The sequence below is a fragment of the Pogona vitticeps genome, chromosome 6 (genome assembly GCF_051106095.1).
Source record: "Pogona vitticeps strain Pit_001003342236 chromosome 6, PviZW2.1, whole genome shotgun sequence".
NCBI classification, from domain to species: Eukaryota; Metazoa; Chordata; class Lepidosauria; order Squamata; family Agamidae; genus Pogona; species Pogona vitticeps.
In genome coordinates, this window is record NC_135788.1 from 1,927,205 (window position 1) to 1,933,204 (window position 6,000).

The window sequence follows — 6,000 nt, forward strand, 5'->3', positions numbered from 1 at the left end:
ATCTATAGAATTCAGAAATTTGGAACCAACACCAGTGAACGCCTTCCTGATCTGCTTCTGGATTTCTCAGAAGCACTTGCTTGTTTACTCTAGAAAAAGATAATAGGGTTACAAGTGTGCTTGGCTTAATCCAGCAAAGCTATTCTTAATGGTACTGCTGGCCTGAGATGAGTTTTCTAAATGGATTGTTGTGCTCTGTTTTTAAATGTGTTTTTAGTATGGGTTTTATTTAATGCTTTTAATATATAATACTTGATGAATTACTTTTTCAATATGTGTATACTTTTTGTTTTTAGCTTTTAAAGATGGTCTTTTAATTGCTGTAAGCTGCCTTGGATCCTTTTAAGGAGAAAGGTGGGGTAAAAAAATAGTTTAAATACAATAATTTTTAAAATGCTGAAATTAAACTGGATCCTCTTTTAAACAGGTGTGCTAACAGAGTCTGTCAATGTACAGGGTTTATTCTGCTCAGCGTTATGATGTTCTTAGGATGCTGCTAGTGGAAAGAGTACAGAGGTCTGCTAATTACGAGGATATATGGTAAATTCAGGGCCATTTCACTTGGTCATTTGGTGCCTCTTGCCTCCCCTTTTTGCTCTTCCTTTTCCTCCCCCCTCTGTGCACATTTCGCTGCCAATTTTGCAACCCTCACACCTCAACCCTCCACAGAAGGTGGAGTTGAGCCCAAGGACTTCGCCAGGGGGTTGTGGGTTTCGGGGAAACCGTTGGGGATGTCGAAATAAAAGGGTCTCGGGTTTAACTCAGCCATTTGGAGAAGAGAGAGATACGAGAACAGGATGCTCCCCTCGGCAACTCCCAACAAGGCAAAATCCAGGCAGGCAGGGAGAACGGAGGTGCTCCAGCATTGACTTCATCTTTCATTGGTAAAGATGTGGCACGCAAGGTACAGGATTAAATCAACAGGGGATGGCCCACAATCGGACAACATGATTCGGCAAGACACGAAAGCATAAAAGGTGGAAAGAGGAGAATTCCTTAAACTTACCCTGTTTCATCTAAAATAAGACCTAACCTGAAAATAAGCCCTAGTATGATTTTTAAGGATAAGCCCTACCCCCAAAATAAGCCCGAGTTAAGTGAAACCCCCACCTCCACCCGTGGGCAGCAACCAGAAGAAGAGGACAGGACTGTAATTGAATAAATCTATATGGTTGTACATGAAAAAAATAAAACATGCCCTGAAAATGAGCCCTAATGCGTTTTTTGGAGCATAAATTAATATAAGACCCTGTCTTATTTTCGGGGAAACAGGGTAGAAGAAGTCAGACAAAGAAAAATCCCTGAAAGGTATACTGTATTTAATCATCATCATCATTTTAGAACTACAGAGCTGGAAGGGACCCTATGGGGCTGGACTCAATGATCTATCGGGTCCCTTCCAGTTCTGCAGTTCTAAGATAATGATGATGACCTTTAATGAACTGCTGGATAGCTTAATGGTTCAGGCATCTGACTGCAAAGCCAGAGGTTGGGAGTTCGATTCCCCCCCCCTCTGTGCCTCCTTGACCGGGGCTGGACTGGATGACCCCAGAGGGTCCCTTCCAGCTCTGCAGTGCTAAGATGATGATGATTCAATACGCCTCTCTGAACTCCAGTTCAACCACGTTGCCATCTCTTAAAAGAAAAATCATTAGCTTTGCTGCTAAATATAACTAAAAGAATTAAAGTGTCCCCAGGGACGAGAGGCACTTCTCCATTTTCATAGCAAAATCAAAGGTTAAAGTGCCCTGCGATATATTGCCAAACATCTCAGCTTGAACACTAAGCACTGTGTTCATTTATGCCACGTCAGTGAATCTGCCTTTTATCAAGATATGAGAAGCAGGTCTTGAACAGAGTTAATGGCTTTCGATTCCCATTCAGAACCAAGCCACTCTCAAATACGCTGGCTGAAGTCCTATGAGAAGACAAGCAGAGTGATGTTTGGCACAAATCCTGCTTTGCCACCTATTTTGCTTGAGGAATTAGACACTTTCTCACTACCAAAGCCCCTTTTTACCCACCTCTCTCTGCACATCCCCCTGAAGGTCCCTTTTGGCCGCAGCCAACATCCCTCGGTCAGTTTTGGAATTTCATTGAAAGGTCTCTTTGACCTTGTCCAACCATTCTGTCTTTGTGAACAGCGTTATTATTATTATTATTATTATTATTATTATTATTATTATTATTATTATTATTATTATTATTATTATTATTATTATTATTATTATTATTATTATTATTATTATTATTATTATTATTATTATTATTATTATTATTAGCACAAGGCTTTGTGGAACTCATCACTGACACTTCACAAACGCAGGAGATGTGATACCTTCATGAGACCGCTAAAAAAGATCTTTCAGAAAGCTCTACAGATGCCCCCCTCTGTTGATTGCCAGTGGCAAAGCCCACTGCAGGTGACCAGCCCTGATGGGGATGGATATCATCTCCAGGCTTCGGAGGAAGGGACCTCCAAAGGCCAGAGGAAGGGGGAGAGGGATCGGGAGACAGGGATCTGGTCGTCTCGTGGGCTCCCAGAGGCATCTGGTGGGGCCACTGGGAGATATACAGGGAGCTGGACTCGAGGGGCCCTGGGCCTGATCCAGCACAGGGCTCCTCTTCTTAGGTTCTTATATGTTCTCATGCTAACTTTAACCTAGCAAGATTCATCTCTCACGTCTTCAGGCCGTTGTGCCGACATGGCAGAAAAACTGTAAACAAGAGTCCCCCCAAATTCGTGCCAGACTCCTGCCGGGTCTGCTTCTAAAGAGGAGCACAAACTCTACCTGCAGACCTCCTTTGAGGGGGCTCCGGGATTTCAAACTTCACTCTGGCGAACACTAAGCTGGAATTTTCCACTCAGCTCTTCAAACACTTCGGAGACTTGGAGTGTGGCGCTTGACACGTTTTTGAAAAAAACCTTCTCTTCTGCAGGTGCTCAGCCATTCTTGCAATTGCTTGACAAAACCTCACGGTGACATAAGAAGAATGGATAACTGTCACTCGTTTTCAGGTTTGACAGAAATACCTGTTACTCAATCAGAAGCTTCCCGGTCGTCCACCCACCACACTGGTAAGTTGCAGTTAGCTTCTTCCAAGCTCTCATTAACACAGGAACTTCCCTTATACCCATTCAGACCTTTAGGCTACCCAACCCAATGCTGGTCAACGCTGACCATCCACAATGGCCCTCCCGAGCTTCAGGGACAATGATTTCACAGCCTTATTGGTTGACATTCAACAGAGTCTCCCATCCAGGTATTAACCAGGACTGATCCTGCTGAGCTTCCCAAATCAGATGAGAGTGGGTATGTTCAAGGAAGCCTGGTGACAGATAAGGGACCTCTGGGGGCTCCCTGGGAGGCTTCTCACCCTAACCTCTGGTCAACCTCTGGTGGATCTTCATGCAAAAAACAGGGATTAGCACTACTGGCAGGAATGGAAGAGATATAAGTAACCTTCATAGATGTTATCTGTCGGATAATGAGTTGCGCGATTTGGCATGCAACAGAAAAAGTCTCCAGAGATTTCCTAACAGGGGGCCATTTGCTTCCAGACCTTACGCCTTTTGTGTGACTGTGCACCAGGAGTTCAGCCATGATGTGATACAAATATATCGTTGCATTGCTGACCTGTTTGAGTGATGTGGCGAGACAGGAGTTGAGCCTCTTGTTCTGCTCTTTCCCACGGTCTCGGACAAAACGGCCACCTCTGTGGATTTCAGTCTTTTTGCCCTGCAGGATCCACCGGGTTCAAAGTCTTTTTTAATCACAAAGCTGGTGTCCATCAACTGACCATAGGCCAAAAATGCTCCCTACCATCTAACGGCTGATGGTTAAGGATTAGGGCTAAGGTAATGATTACTGTCTGTGCCGTTTGCATTGAAATTCCTCCTCACTAACGATTCTATTGTTGACACCGACCACCGGCAGCTGCTTTTCCGCTTGCCTGGGGCATTTCCAGCTGAACCCGGGACCTTCTGCCTTCAAACCATGGGGCAGACCCACGGAGATCCAGCTTTGCTGTAAATGGAATCTGAACAGATCTAGAAACATGGAGACGACTAAAGGACCAGGGAGACTGAGGTTTAAGGGTCCCAGTGAGGCATTAGGAAACGTTACCTGACAGTTAGTCAGATACATCGGTAAAGCACGTTGCCCGGAGAGGTTCCTCAAAGTGTGTGCTGATTTGGCCAACAGAAAGCCAGGCCTGTGGTGAAATCCTTCTCTGGTAGATTCCCTGAAAGTAAAGAAAAATCCAAGCCACAACCGAAACCTCAAACAGCCACCTCTCCAGGGGTTAAGTGACATGTCTTGGTCTTGCACCATTCCTTTCTGAGATGAATGAGAACATCCCCTTCATTCATGTGATTGTTCAAGTACGCCGGTTTGTGCTTGTGTGTCACTAGTCTGCAGGTTCGTAAGTGATGCTTTCCCTGCTTCAAATATGGCCATGCTTCCTTTAGCTCAGTGGTTCTCCTACGAGAGGGTCCGGGCAGTTTTGGACTCTGAATTTAGCCTATAAAGCCAAAACATTCTTGTATCTCGAAGGCCAAATTTCCTGGGTGTTAAGGTGATCAGGGGAGGCCTTTCTCTCAGCCCCGCCACCTTCATGGGTGCGTCTGAGGAGGACACGGGAGAGGGCCTTTTCTGCAGCTGCTCCCAGACTTTGGAACTCCCTCCCACTGGAAACCAGGCTGGCCCCATCATGGCTGTCCTTCCACAAGCAGGCAAAGACCATTCTCTTCAGGCAAGGTGTCATTCAGTAACCAGCTGCCTGAGAAGGCAGCTTGCCTGAAGAGAATGGTCTTTGTATTCTCAAAGCCTTTCACAGCCGGGATCTGATGGTTGTTGTGGGTTTTTCGGGCTCTTTGCCCGTGTTCTGCAGGTTGTTCTTCCTAACGTTTCGCCAGTCTCTGTGGCTGGCATCTTCCAGAGCATGGACAGAGTTCCTACTCCAGTCCTCTGAAGATGCCGGCTACAGAGATGGGCGAAACGTCAGGAAGAACCACCTGCAGAACATGGGCAAAGAGCCCGAAATAAGCCCACAACAACCATCAGAATGGTCTTTGCCTGCTTGTGGAAGGACAGCAAAGGACACCCGTTTTTTTATCACCAAGATATCTGGAAGTTGAGTTCTGCAAATGGATTTCTTCCTTATGAAGTTGAAATGTTTCACTACTCACCCAGGTAGCTTCTTCTACTTGGATGAGTAGCGAAACATTTCAACTTAATAAGGAAGAAGTCCAGTTGCCAGGACTCAACTTCCAGACAACCTCACCTGGAGGACTGAGAGTCTTCACCAATATATTGAAGACCAAGATGTACTCATTTTGGACTGAGAAGATATCTGGATTAAGAGGAGGGGTCGGGGGGGCATACATGTACATAGAGCAAATCCCTCACTCAACAGGGATGGAGACCTCAGAGATGATCTGACTCCTATTTATCAAGCTGCCCTTTCACCCTTCCCCAGAAAGATCAAGACCACACCCGCCAGAAAGGCCACTGTTAACGACCCATGACCATAGGTGGAGAAGGACTGCAGAGGTGGGATTATCCCTCATCACCTCCAGTCCATTGTCCTTCTAAGGAGCCTGTTCAGACCAGGGGGAAGTGAAACCAAAGGTGGAGGAGACATCTGGGGTTCTCCTACCAACTCTCCTCACACTGAAGGAGCTACTTGGATGAGTCGCAAAACATTTCAGCCTAGTAAGAAAGAAGTCCTGTTGCCAGGACTCCACCTCCAGATAACCTCGCCTGGATGATCGAGAATCTTCACAGATCTATGCCAGTGGCTCCCAACCGTGGGTCCCCCAGGTGTTCTTGGACTGCAGCTCCCAGAAACTCCCATCCAGCACAGTGGGTGGCAAAGGCTTCTGGGAGTTGCAGTCCAAGAACACCTGGGGGACCCAAGATTGGGAGCCCCTGCTCTTTGTGAAGCTCTCCTCCAGTGGGGATTATCCATTAGATTTACCCCTCCCTCCATCATAAA